The sequence below is a fragment of the Balaenoptera borealis genome (assembly GCF_965194805.1).
Source record: "Balaenoptera borealis genome assembly, chromosome: 9".
Classification (NCBI taxonomy): Eukaryota; Metazoa; Chordata; class Mammalia; order Artiodactyla; family Balaenopteridae; genus Balaenoptera; species Balaenoptera borealis.
The window spans coordinates 55,960,149-55,975,296 of NC_138873.1; the positions used below are offsets into that span (position 1 = coordinate 55,960,149).

The 15,148-nt window shown below is 37.8% G+C and overlaps 1 long non-coding RNA gene across 1 annotated transcript in view; it reads left to right on the forward strand.

Annotated features, from left to right (window-relative positions):
* Nucleotides 1–924: 924 nt before the first annotated feature.
* Nucleotides 925–15,148, forward strand: part of LOC309634831 — a 213,968-nt gene continuing 199,744 nt past the window's right edge. The window contains exon 1 of the long non-coding RNA XR_014248455.1: nt 925–4,165. This is a non-coding gene — a long non-coding RNA (uncharacterized lncRNA). The remainder of the gene's footprint in view (nt 4,166–15,148) is intronic.

The following is a 15,148-nucleotide window of genomic DNA, read 5'->3' on the forward strand; positions in this document are numbered from 1 at the left end:
GAATCGGCTGTACATGCATATTAATAATACTAGGGCAACTAAAATACTGTAAGGCAACTTATAGTACTAAAAATATTTTTAAAGAAATATAAATGATACGCTAAGGCAGGAGAGAAAACAGAATCTTGTAAATGCTCAATTCAGTAAGAGATGGGAGAAAAAGAAAGGAAGAAAAAAACCGAAGAAACAAAACATAAGTACAATGGATAGAATCAGTTACAAACATAGTACATTTTAATCCAGCTATATCAGTGTTCATTTAAATGGGAATGGTCTAAATACCCCATTATAGGCAGAAATTGTCAGAGTGGATTAAAAAAGAAAAGCAAGACCTAGCTATAAGCTGTCTACCAGAACAAACAGAAGCCAAACAAACAAGTTCGCTTTATACAAATACACATTACATTTTGAGCCAGAATTTGACATTTTATTTTCATTTGACTTTATTTTATTAATTTTCTGGTAACTAGTTATTATTTTCTCATCTTTAACAAAGAAAGCTATGCAGAGGTGCACTAACGAAATTCAGGTAATATATGCGAATAATCCTTAACCTCTTGACCAACAAATTAAATGTTTTTAAAATTCACATTAACATTGTTTAATTCTGCAGAAATGTGTGTTCACAGCTCTTACCTCTGGATGTCAAGCATAAATTTATTAAACGATTAAACTTCTTCAGACTATTTGACTCAATTCTCCACATCAAAACAATGAAATTAAACTGCTTGTTTTTTTAATGTTATTTCCATCATTTTTCTCTTATAAGCAAAGCTGTAATAAACATTTTTGTGTTTAAATATTTGAGAATAACATTGCTTCATTCTGTTTGTTTTTACCCCACAACTTCTTTCTTTTCTTCCGTCCTTCCTCCCTCCCCCCTTCCCCCCCCCTCCCTCCCTTCCTTCCTTCGTTGTTTTCTGTATCTGGTGAGACATCATTGCCATACATTAATTCTTTAGACACAGGTACCTTTATTTCTTTGAGCATATTTAAAGTCACTATTTTAATGTTTTTGTCTACTTAGTTCAATATCTGTGCCCTCTCAGGGATAGTTTCTATTAATTTTGTTTTTCTCTGTGTATTCATGTACTGTCCTTTGTATGTCTCATAACATTTTGCCAAAACTGTTTATTTTAGATAATGTAAGGTGGCAGCTCTGGAAATCATATTTCCCCTACTTAGAATTTGTTGTTGTTGTTGCTATTGTTGTTTGTATTTTGTTTACTGATTTTCCTGGATGGATTCTGTATTTCCTGATGTGTGACTCACTGAAGTCTGCATTCAGTTAGGTTACTGGAGTCAGATGATTGGTTAGAGTTTTTCTTAAATGCCTTAAACAATAAGTTTTCCGCCCTTTGCCAAGTGCTGTGTGTGTGTGTGTATGTGTGTGTGTTGGGACATGCCTTCGGTGCTCAGGCAGTTCACAAATCTGTGTTAAGCCTTCACTTCCTGTGCAGGACCTCAAGTTAGACAGCAGTGAGAGATTGGTACCCTCTCAGGTCTCTTGACCATGTGTGTAGCTCGGCATATATATTCAGCCTTCTAAATTCCCAGGAATATGTTGGAGATTTTCAGAATTCCCTATGCACATTTCATTCTCCAAATGTTTCTGGCCAAGATCTTGTTTTAACAAAATGATAGTTACTGAAAGTGGGGGTCCGGCTGCTCGCTGCTCAGAAGCTAATAAAGAAGCAAGGCTGGTGGAAAGGAAAGTTTTCTTTATTTTGGAGGCTAGCAACCTAGGGGAGGGAATGTGGACTCCTGTCCAAAGGATGACTCCTCCCACTGACAGTCAGAGGGCAAGAGCTTTTATAGACCTTTTGTAGAAGGAGGGAGGGGGCTACATGCAGAAACAGCACAGTCAGCTCTGACAGTCATCTTGAAATTAGTCATGCAGTGGTCTGATCAGCGTCATGTTGATTATTTTCAATACAGCTAGTCTTTAGTTGCAGGGTCAGTTTGTTCCTATTTCTTTGAAGCCAGTTCTCAGAATTGTGGCAGCTTATGTCATGGCTCCAGTCTGGTCATCATGTAATTAACTTCTTCCACCTGGCAGGGGTTTCAGTATCTATAAGACAGCTCACAGGATATGGCTCAGTATGTTATCTATAGCCTTAGAGGAGGCAGTAAAGGTCCTTGACTTTGCTTAATGACTAAACTATTATTATTTGGTCTCTTTTGACTGTTTACCTTTGTTTCTGCATTTTCTCACTTCTCTGATTAAACTTATTGTTTGGCTAAAGTTTTTCCACAGACAATATGGTCTGAAAGTTATCAAATGTTTTCCATATAATTTAACATACCAAATAATCCTAGTTACTTTAATATTTCTTCTGACATGCCTAGGGGCCCTTTGGAATACTCAAAGTTAGCTAGAGAAAGAAACTTACCATCTGTTATAAAAAGCAGCTTGATATTCCAGGAAAATTTTGTTCTCTTAACAGGGAGAAAGAAAACCAAACTCCAGTCTTGTACCAGCTTACTATTAATAACAAAGCTCATTTACCTAATTAAATCCAATCTAATCTTAATCACTCCTGACAACATCCAAAATTTTTTCTCAAAGTTTCCTTTTTTCACAAACATTTTATCCACTTTTTGTACTCACATGATTTATCCCTTATTTTTCCCCATCCAGAAACAACCAGCTCTAGGAAAAAATTATCATTTTTCTTCAATAAAAATATCTCCACTTTTTATACCTTTTCTCGCTGACAACACATATCCTACTTGTTTCACATACTAAAATGCTTCTCTTGTCATTTTTAGTAGCTTTAATTACATAGCACAATTTTTAACCCTTAAACACCCTAACAAAACCAAGAAACAAATAATTGAACTGTTCTAACAGCATTTACTGATTGGCAAACTTAAGAACATATTTTATAACCTCTGAAAGCTTACATTTTTTCCATAACATAATTTCTCTTTAATATGGCACAAGTTGTGTGTTTAATAAACCCAAACATCTTTTGAAGTTCTACTAATTAACCTAAGGCTGAAGTCTCAGGCAAAGTGGGCTGTTTGTATTTCAAGGACATGATAAGAGTTAACTTCAAGCCTTCTCTTAGGCATATTTTTGTTCTCTCAGGGTCAGAATTCTGAAAACAGTATTTTATCAAGCTAGCTTTTCTAACGGCATATGTAAAAAGATCCAGTTTTGGAGTTTCAAAAGAGTTTCATCTTAACCAATTTTCTCTGGAGTCTGAAGAATACTTTGGTTATACCTTGTTAAAAAAATGATTGTTTTTTTCTTGAGTCATAATTTCATAGCTAAAATTTTTCTAATGAATTGAACCTGAATTTCCCATTTTACAAAATACAACAAAAATAGCAGTCACACAAATGGAATATACATTCACACATCAGAAGACAGAGCTGTCACAAATCTGCCAAGAGGATGACTGAATGGAGTCCCAAAGACTTCCCTAACACAGTCACTGACGTCAGACACACGTCATGACCAACTGGCAAAAATGCCCAATAGTACTTCATGTTCACAAGCAGTCCTCAACGTCAGAGGCACATCAGAACCAACTGGCAAAAATGCTCAATAGCACTTCAGGCTCACATACGGTCCTTAATATGAGGCCCACATCAGAAGCAATTGGCAAAGGAGTCCAATAGCACTTTGTGTTCACAAACGGTCCTCAACATCAGACCCACGTCAAAACCAATTGGCAAAATGTCCAAATAGCACTTCATGCTCAAAAGAGAAGTTTGCCCTTGTGCCCACAGGTGGACTTTCTCAGTCTTGGAGCTCGTCAGCTCATCCAGATGCATGTTTCCGTTCCACCAAGGAAAAGCGTTAAGTTGGCAGCTAGTAGTAGGAGCAGGGGAGAAACAGGGAGGATCCCCAAAACAAATGGTTTTGGCAGCTGCTAGGAACGTCCCCCAAAATCACCCTCTTGGGGCCAGCTAACCACAAGGACCTGGCTCATTGCAACCACCCCACGCCATCACCACGGCCCGCGCCTCTACTTTGGAAAACCCCGGGAGAGCTAGATGTCGCGAGAACGCAGCAGCTCGCGAGAACGCAGCAGCCTCGCGAGAAACGCAGCAGCCTCGCGAGAACGCAACAGCCTCCTGTTGGACGCCAGAAAAGTATTACCGAAAGTGGGAATCTGACTGCTCGCTGCTTGGAAGCCAATAAAGAGGCAAGGTTGGTGGAAAGTTTGCTTTATTTTGGAGGCTAGCAACCTGGTGGTGGGGGGAGGGTGGACTCCTTTCCAAAAGCTGACTTCTCCCACTGACAATCACTGGGCAAGAGATTTTATAGACCTTTTATAAAAGGAGGGAGGGGGCTACACGCAGAAACAGCATAGTCAGCTCTGACAGTCATTTTGAAATTAGTCATGCAGTGGTCTGATCAGCGTCATGTTGATTGTTTTCAATACAGTTAGTCTTTAGTTCCAGGGTCGGTTTGTTCCCGTTTCTTTGAAGCCAGAATTGTGGCAGCTTACGTCATGGCTCCAGTCTGGTCATTATGTAGTTAACTTCTTTCACCTGGTGTGGGTTTCAGTATCTATAAGACAGCTCACAGAATATGGTTCAGAATGTTATCTATAGCCCTTGAGGAGGAAGTAAAGTCCTTGACCTGGCTTAATGACTAAACTATTATTATTTGGTCTCTTTTGACTGTTTTCCTTTGTTTCTGCATTGTCTTGCTTCTCTGATTAAACTTGTTTGGCTAAAGTTTTCACCCAGACAAAAGGCAGACTGAGGACACGGCGAGGGGGTGGGGGAGGGGGAAGGACCGTAGGGTCCTGCTCCATTTCAGTATCACAGCCTCCGTCAACTGTGATGAAAAATAGTTGCCATGGATTATTTTTGATAAGTACTCTGAAAATCTGGTTTTCCAATGGAGTTGAATTCCACTGGAAATCAATACAATGAAAACATCTTGGAAGTGGGCTTTCCCAAAAAGCTGTGAAACAGATCTCAGTAGCGATAATGCTCTGGGGTTTCATGATTTGAAGGGTTAAATCCCAGATGGCATCCTCCAAGGCATGCAAGGCTGCTAGTTTTTAAGGCTACCACAGAGATATAGATATGGGGATGCGAGTAGGTCTAGTTGTAATGCCACAAATCCTGCTGCTCCAAGTTCAACATTTTTCTAAAGTAAAATCTTCAGATTACTGAAAGCCTTTGGTTAACTCTGGAGCCTTGAAAATATTGATTTTGACCATTTTTCCAGTGTTTTTGTTATTTTCCTAAAGGAGTAGATTTATGGTGATCCTTAACTCTGCCACTCTGGAAGTCCTGCCCAGACTGCTTCATGCTAAGAATAGTTTTCTAGAAGGAATATCATTTGGTATCCTTATATAGTAAAATATCTTTATGTAGTTTGCTTAATTTATTGTCAAAAAGGCTATAACAATTAATATTCCCACCAGAAGAGTATGGAAGTAACCGCCTTGCACCACACAGACAGATTGGAGTAATACTTTTTAATGTTTGCCAATATGACAGACCATAAATGAAACTAATTATTATTTTTTCATTTCTTTTAAACTCATAATGTAACACACACACACACACACGCACACACGCACACAGCTTGCTTAGATAGTGTAGACATTTAGGTTGTTCATGTCTATAATGAGTTTCTAAGAACATTTCCAGAGAGCAGAAGGACTCGACCAATCAGAAAGGGTGCTCTGCCTCCAAGAATGATGTGAAACCCAGAAGTACCCATCCCTGCAAGATGATCTTTGTGAGTCACAGAAAATCAGCCTGACCAAATAATTCAGTCCCATCTAATTTATTTTTGCCTTTATGTATATCCACACATAAGGATTTTTTGGTAGTGTCTTGCATGTTTCTATCCTATTTTCTCTTATTTTAAGCTTTTTATTGATTGTCATGGTTTTTATTAAACAGAGTTTTTGACAAGATCCAATAGATGAATTTATAACAAGGGTATGAAGGGGAACTTGGATAGAGGTCGGCTGTTGGAGAGGGAAAAAATGATGAAAGCTGCAATAAAAATGTTAGTAAATGGTTTTCCAAATGAAGTTTCTGTTAATTTTAGGACACCTAAATTTTTCTGGGAAACATATATTTAATTTTTTCATACAGATAAGACATAAATGGACATATAACATTTTCAGTTATATTTCTGAACCTTTTATCAACTTCCTGTGTGATTCTGAGACAGCCTATATTAGCTCCTCTATATCAGTGGTTTCAGTTGCAAAATTAGAAGTGAATAGCTTGACTCATCATTTATTATATGAATAAATAAAGGTGATTGGACACTTTGGAAATACTGGTTACATAAAAACTAGAGTTTCTGCTCCATAGGTGAAAAGTAGGCCTTTATAACCATTAACCAACATGAAATTTTGATAGGGGAGCAATATATATGTTTAACAATTGTGTTTAGTTGTAACCCTTTTTATATGACATCATTTTGAGTTCACTTTTTAAAAATCTTAAGCTTTTACCTCCCCAATTTTTTTTTAACATCTTTATTGGAGTATAATTGCTTTACAATGGTATGTTAGTTTCTACTGTATAACAAAGTGAATCAGCTATATGCATACGTATTTCCCCATATCCCCTCCCTCTTGCGTCTCCCTCCCACTCTCCTTATCTCACCCCTTTAGGTGGTTGCAAAGCACCGAGCTGATCTACCTATGCCACGCAGTTGCTTCCCACTAGCTATCTATTTTACATTTGGTAGTATATATATGTCACTGCTATTATCTCACTTCTTCCCAGCTTACCCTTCCCCCTCCCCGTGTCCTCAAGTCCATTCTCTATGTCTGTATCTTTATTCCTGTCCTGCCCCTCGGTTCATCAGAACCATTTTTCATTTTAGATTCCATATATATGTGTTAGCATACAGTGTTTGTTTTTCTCTTTCTGTCTTACTGCACTCTGTATGACAGATTCTAGGTCCATCCACCTCACTACAAATACTCAATTTCGTTTCTTTTTATGGCTGAGTAATATTCCATTGTATATATGTGCCACATCTTCTTTATCCATTCATCTGTCGATGGACACTTAGGTTGCTTCCACGTCCTGGCTATTGTAAATAGTGCTGCAGTGAACATTGGGGTGCATGTGTCTTTTTGAATTATGGTTTTCTCTGGGTATATGCCCAGTAGTGGGACTGCTGGGTCATATGGTAGTTCTATTTTTAGTTTTTTAAGGAACCTCCATACTGTTCTCCATAGTGGCTGTATCAATTTATATTCCCACCAACAGTGCAAGAGGGTTCCCTTTACTCCACACCCTCTCGAGCATTTATTCTTTGTAGACTTTTTGATGATGGCCCTTCTGACCAGTGTGAGGTGATACCTCATTGTAGTTTTTTTTTTTTTTTTTCCCTCATTGTAGTTTTGATTTGCATTTCTCTAATGATTAGTGGTGTAGAGCATCTTTTCATGTGTTTGTTGGCAATCTGTATATCTTCTTTGGAGAAATGTCTATTTAGGTCTTCTGCCCATTTTTGGATTGGATTGTTTGTTTTTTTGATATTGAGCTGCATGAGCTGCTTGTATATTTTGGAGATTAATCCTTTGTCAGTTGCTTCATTTGCAAGTATTTTCTCCCACTCTGAGGGTTGTCTTTTCTTCTTTTTTATGGTTTCCTTTGCTGTGCAAAAGCTGTTAAGTTTCATTAGGTCCCATTTGTTTATTTTTGTTTTTATTTCCCTTTCTCTAGGAGGTGGGTCAAAAAGGATCTTGCTGTGATCTGTGTCATAGTGTGTTCTGCCTATGTTTTCCTCTAAGAGTTTTATAGTGTCTGGCCTTATATTTAGGTCTTTAATCCATTTTGAGTTTATTTTTGTATATGGTGTTAGGGAATGTTCTAATTTCATTTTTTTACATGTAGCTGTCCAGTTTTCCCAGTACCACTTATTGAAGAGGCTCTCGTTTATTCATTGTATACTCTTGCCTCCTTTATCAAAGATAAGGTGACCATATGTGCGTGGGTTTGTCTCTGGGCTTTCTATCCTGTTCTATTAATCTATCTTTCTGTTTTTGTGCCAGTACCATACTGTCTTGATTACTGTGGCTTTGTAGTATGGTCTGAAGTCAGGGAGCCTGATTCCTGGAGCTCTATTTTTCTTTCTCAAGGTTGTTGTGGCCATTCAGGGTCTTTTGTGTTTCCATGCAAATTGTGCAATTTTTTGTTCTAGTTCTGTGGAAAATGCCTTTGGTAGTTTGAGTGGGATTGCACTGAATCTGTAGATTGCTTTGGGTAGTCATTTTCACAATGTTGATTCTTCCAATCCAAGAACATGGTATATCTCTCCATCTGTTTGTATCATCTTTAATTTCTTTCATCAGTGTCTTATCGTTTTCTGCATACAGGTCTTTTGTCTCCTTAGGTAGGTTTACTCCTAGGTATTTTATTCTTTTTGTTGCAGTGGTAAATGGGAATGTTTCCTTAATTTCTCTTTCAGATTTTCATCATTAGTGTATAGGAATACAAGAGATTTCTGTGCATTAATTTTGTACCCTGTTACTCTACCAAATTCATTGATTAGCTCTAGTAGTTTTCTGGTAGCATCTTTAGGATTCTCTATGTATAGTATTATGTAATCTGCAAACAGTAACAGCTTTACTTCTTCTGATTTGTACTTCTTTGATTTCTATTTCTTCTCTGATTGCTGTGGCTAAAACTTCCAAAACTATGTTGAATAATAGTGGTGAGAGTGGGCAACCTTGTCTTGTTCCTGATCTTAGTGGAAATGGTTTTTCACCATTGAGAATGATGTTGGCTGTGTGTTTGTCATATATGGCCTTTATTATGGTGAGGTAAATTCCCTCTATGCCTATTTTCTGAAGAGTTTTTATCATAAATGGGAGTTGAATTTTGTCAAAAGCTTTTTCTGCATCAATTGAGATGATCATATGGTTTTTCTCCTTCAATTTGTTAATATGGTGTATCACGTTGATTGATTTGCGTATATTGAAGAATCCTTGCATTCCTGGGATAAACCCCACTTGATCATGGTGTATGATACTTTTAATGTGCTGTTGGATTCTGTTTGCTAGTATTTTGTTGAGGATTTTTGCATCTATGTTCATCAGAGATATTGGTCTGTAGTTTTCATTTTTTGTGACATCTTTGTCTGGTTTTGGTATCAGAGTGATGGTGACCTCGTAAAATGAGTTAGGGAGCGTTCCTCCTTTTGCTATATTTTGGAAGAGTTTGAGAAGGATAGGTGTTATCTCTTCTCTAAATGTTTGATAGAATCCTCCTGTGAAGCCACCTGGTCCTGGGCTTTTGTTTGTTGGAAGATTTTTAATCATAGTTTCAATTTCAGTGCTTCTGATTTGTCTGTTTATATTTTCTGTTTCTTCCTGGTTCAGTCTTGGAAGGTTGTGCTTTTCTAAGAATTTCTCCATTTCTTCCAGGTTGTCCATTTTATTGGCATATAGTTGCTTGTAGTAATCTCTCATGATCCTTTGTATTTCTGCAGTGTCATTTGTTACATTTCCTTTTTCATTTCTTATTCTATTGATTTGAGTCTTCTCTCTTTTTTTCTTGATGAGTCTGGCTAATGGTTTATCAATTTTGTTTATCTTCTCAAAGAACCAGCTTTTATTTTTATCGATCTTTGCCATCGTTTCCTTCATTTCTTTTTCATGTTTCTGATCTGATTTTTATGATTTCTTTCCCTACGCTAACTTTGGGTTTTTTTTTTTCTTCTTTCTCTGATGCTTTAGGTGTAAGGTTATATTGTTTATTTGAGATTTTTCTTTTTTCTTGAGGTAAGATTGTATTGCTATAAATTTCCCTCTTAGAACTGCTTTTGCTTCATGCCATAGGTTTTGGGTCATCGTGTTTTCATTGTCATTTTTTTCTAGGTATTTTTTGATTTCCTCTTTGATTTCTTCAGTGATCTCTTGGTTATTTAGTAGTGTATTGTTTAGTCTTCACGTGTTTCTGTTTTTAAAATTTTGTTTCCTGTAATTGATATCTAGTCTCATAGTGTTGTGGTCGGAAAAGATACTTGATACAATTTCAATCTTCTTAAATTTACTGAGGCTTGATTTGTGACCCAGGATATGATCTATCCTGGAGAATGTTCCATGAGCACTTGAGAAGAAAGTGTATTCTGTTGTTTTTGGATGGAATGTCCTATAAATATCAATTAAGTCCATCTTGTTTAATTTGTCATTTAAAGCTTGTGTTTCCTTATTTATTTTCATTTTGGATGATCTGTCCATTGGTGAAAGTGGGGTGTTAAAGTCCTCTACTATGATTGTGTTACTGTTGATTTCCCCTTTTATGGCTGTTAGCACTTGCCTTATGTATTGAGATGCTCCTATGTTGGGTGCATAAATATTTACAATTGTTATATCTTCTTCTTGGATTGATCCCTTGATCATTATGTAGTGTTCTTCTTATTCTCTCTTGTAATAGTCTTTATATTAAAGTCTGTTTTGTCTGATAATGAGAATTGCTTCTTCAGCTTTCTTTTGATTTCCATTTGCATGGAATATCTTTTTCCATCCCCTCACTTTCAGTCTGAATGTGTCCCAGGTCTGAAGTGGGTCTCTTTTAGACAGCTTAAGTATGGTTCTTGTTTTTTTTAATCCATTCAGCCAGTCTGTGTCTTTTGGTTTGAGCATTTAATCCATTTACATTTAAGGTAATTATCAATATGTATATTCCTATTACCATTTTCTTAATTGTTTTGGGTTTGTTTTTGTAGGTCTTTTCCTTCTCTTGTGTTTCCTGCCTAGAGAAGTTCCTTTAGCATTTGTTGTAAAGCTGGTTTAGTGGTGCTGAATTCTCTTAACTTTTGCTTGTCTGTAAAGGTTTTAATTTCTCCATCAAATGTGAATGAGATCCTTGCTGGGTAGAGTAATCTGGTTGTAGATTTTTCCCTTTCATCACTTTAAATATGTCTTGCCACTCCCTTCTGGCTTGCAGAGATTCTGCTGAAAGATCAGCTGTTTACCTTATGGGGATTCCCTTGTATGTTATTTGTGTTTTTTCCCTTGTTGTTTTTTTTTAAATTTTTATTTATTTATTTATTTATTTATTTATTTATGGCTGTGTTGGGTCTTCGTTTCTGTGCTAGAGCTTTCTCTAGTTGTGGCAAGTGGGGGCCACTCTTCATCGCGGTGTGCAGGCCTCTCACTATCGCGGCCTCTCTTGTTGCGGAACACAGGCTCCAGACACGCAGGCTCAGTAATTGTGGCTCACGGGCCTAGTTGCTCTGCGGCATGTGGGATCCTCCCAAACCAGGGCTAGAACCCGTGTCCCCTGCATTGGCAGACAGATTCTCAACCACTGCACCACCAGGGAAGCTCCTCCCTTGATGTTTTTAATATTTTTTCTTTGTATTTAATTTTTCATAGTTTCATTAATATGTGTCTTGGCGTGTTTCTCTTTGGGTTTATCCTGTATGGTACTCTGTTTGCTTCCTGGACTTGATTATTTCCTTTCCCACGTTAGGGAAGTTTTTGACTATAATCTCTTCAAATATTTTCTCAGACTCTTTTTCTCCTCTTCTTCTGGGACCCCTATAATTCGAATGTTGGTGCATTTAATGTTGCCCCAGAGGTCTCTGACACTCTCCTCAATTCTTTTCATTCTTTTTTCTTTATTCTGCTCCCTGGCAGTTATTTCCACCATTTTATCTTCCAGTTCACTTATTTGTTCTTTTGCCTCAGTTATTCTGTTATTAATTCCTTCTAAAGTATTTTTAACTTCAGTGATTGTGTTATTCATCACTGTTTGTTTGCTCTTTAGTCTTCTAGATCCTTGTTAAATGTTTCTTGTATTTTCTCCATTCTGTTTCCAAGATTTTGGATCATCTTCACTGTCATTACTCTGAATTCTTTTGCAGGTAGTTTGCCAATTTCATCTTCATTTATTTGGTCTTGTAGGCTTTTACCTTCCTCCTTTGTCTGTAACATTTTTTTTGTCATTTCTTTTTTTTTTTTTTTTGATGGTTGGTGCTGTATTCCTGTCTTACTGGTTGTTTGGCTGAGATGTCCAGCACTGGAGTTTTCAGGCAGTTAGATAGAGCTGGGTCTTGGTGCTGAGATGAAGACCTCCATGAGGCCTCACTCTGATTGATATTCCTTGGGGTCTGACGTTCTTTGTTAGTCCTGCAGTTTGGACTCAGAGCTCCCACCACAGGAGCTGGGTCTGACCTCTGGCCTGGGAACCAGGATCCTGCAAGCTTTGTGGTGCAGTAAAAAGAAAAAAAGGAAAAAACAAAGAAAAAGAGCAGTACCATATCAAAGAATAAAAAATGAAATAAAATTAGAAAGATAAAAAATATATTATGAAAAATAAAACTATAATTGAAACAACTGCAATAAGGTAAAATAAAACCACAGCCAAAAAAAGAAAGAAAAAGGGTGGGGGGCAACAAGCCCAAAGGAGAGATCACTAACAAAGTATAAAGAATATAATAAAATTAGAAAAATAAAATATGTATTAGGAAAAGTAAAAATATAAAAGAATCAACAACAATGAATCAACATGTAATACAGAACCCCAATCTAAAAGAGGAAAAAAGAAAAGAAAACAAAAATAAACAAGCCTTGGCTATGGGGGTGGAGTTTAGGCAGGGGGTGGAACTTAGGCAGGGGCGGGGTTTAGGGTGGGGCAGGACCAGAGAGGTGGGGTGGTGACGTTTGAACGTGGGGCGGGCCCTCTGCTTAGGACCTGCACCGCACGTGGAAAGAGGGTCTCTGGAGTGTGGAGTTCCGGAGTTTGGAGGTAGGGCCCTCAGGGTGTGTGGGTAGGGTTTAGGCCCAGTGTGTTGGAGGGTCTCTCTGAAAGTAGAGATAGGGCCCTGGGTGGGGTGTAGGGGCGGGGCTTGGGCTCTGCACGGCAGGAGGGAGGCTACGAGGGCACAGGATTAGGCTCGGGAGCCCCACAGGCTTCCCAGTGCCTACGTGGGCAGGGAAATCACTGGCCCCATTCCATTCCGTTCCCTCACGCCCCTCCCCCACCATCTCCTCCAGGGTCTCCCCCGTTGCCGCGGGTGGGTCCCATTGGGTTTAGGAACTCCTTCCTTACCCCAGCCACCCCTCAGGGGTGCTGGTCCCGGAGATCCAGTCTTTACTTTTGCTCCCCCTTTCCTCCCTCCCACTCCCTCAGGACCTGGGTGGCTGGAGGGGGCCTAGGTGGGCAGAGGATCAGGCCCAGAATCTCAGCAGGTTCCTGGAAGCCTGGCCAAGCTCCCTTTTGATCCTCTGCCCTCCCAGTGGTTCCCCAGTTTCCCCCTTCGGGCATGGGATCCCTTCCACTGCCCCAGAGACTCCTCAGGGGCGCCAGTCCCGTCTTGCCTCCACTTCTCCTCCCCCTTCACTCCGCCCACACCCCACATCCTACTGGGTCACTGGGGGTTCCTCCCATCCCCTTAGGTGTCCATGGTCCCCCACCGGTGCCTGGTAGGTGGCCTAGTTGTGAGGAGAGGCGAATTTTGTGTCCTCCTAGTACACCATCTTGACTCCACCCCCTCCCCAAGTTTTTTGAAGCATAATTTCCTGAGTCCATTTTTTTGCTTCTTTTGAAGAGATTTGGGGGAAATGCATAAAGTAACTTGCTTTTGTCAACATACTGTAATTAGTCATTTTTAGAGCTGAATGTTAATGAGTCACTTCATATTCTTAATTAAAAATGTTTCAGAATGGCATTGAGCTATAGAAAAAATGGACAAATTAAACCTATTTTACATGATGGTTCATTTACCCTTTTGTATATATGATATATCATTTAAATGTTGAAATCAAGCAATAAGATTAACGCTATAATATAGAAAACTAAACCTACTTCTCAAGTACTTATTTTTTTTCAGGATCAAAATCACTTTAAGATAAAACTTTTACTTTTGATGGTATTTTTTAAAATTCTAGTTAAATAGATCTCAATTATCATTCTCTTTTCATCTCTCGTCTACTCTTTTATTCACCTAGCTATTCAATATTTCTCACTCATCCTACTCAATCTTATGTCACTAAGCAACTTATTATTTATTACCATTTATTATTTATTTACCGTGCAGTCTAAAATTTAGTATTTTATATCCATTCTAATTCATTTACCAATATACTTTAGTTTTCTACTTATTTTTTTCTTTAATTTTAAATAAATTATTACTCTTTAAAATTCTATGCAAAAAATAACAATTTCAGTGATCTTATTTTGGAAAATTTTTAGAAGATGAGCAGTGAGCAGTGGTTGGGATCTAAGATACAGGAAAGACGTAGGAAGAAGCTGTGGTATTACTTCTCAAGCTTTACGATAAATTTTTGTTGTTTCTAAAATTTTTCTCAAAATGTCAGAAAAGCACATTTATTTTATTATTGATGTCTTAGTTATTATTTTCCTGAAAGCTAAGTTATAATTGGAAGCCCAGTATTTTCAATTATCTTTCTGCATACACCTATTAAAAATATCTGTAATTATCGTGTGTCTAAGATAAAAGATACAACACCCTGGCAAATGCATTGGTCTTGGTGTTGTGTGTGTTGGTCAGGGGAGTGTAGCTGCCAAGGATTACTCAATGTATAGGGTTATGATATTGTTGAGTTTTTTTAATGTTTCTTTTTTAAAATTAATTTTGGGATAATTTTAGATTTACAGAAAAGTTGCAAAGATGGTACAGAGTTTCTGTATGCCCTTCACCCAGTTTCTCCTAATGTTAGCATCTTACATAACCATGGTACCTGTTTCAAAACTAATAAATTAACATTGATATACTGCCATTAAGTACTCTACAAACTTTATTTAGATTTCAACAGCTTTTCCACTAACGTCTGCCTCTTGGTCTGTTTAGACTGCTATAAAGAATACCGTAGACTGAGTGGTTTTTAAGAAACAGAAATTTATTTGTCATAGTTCTGGAGGATAGAGAGTCTAAGATCAAGGCTATGGCAGATTTGGAGTCTAGTGAGGCCTGCTTCCTGGTTAATAAACAGTTGTTTTCTCATTATAACCTCACATGGTGGAAGGGAGGAGACCTCTCTGGGATCATTTATTCTTTTGCCTTTTGATTTGATGACTATCTTTAATGCTATGTTTGAATTTCTTTCTCTTTTATGTGTGTGTATCTACTATAGATTTTTGGTTTGCAGTTATCATGAGGTTCACATATGAAAACATATATATATTTGTGTATATATATATATATACATATATATGTATA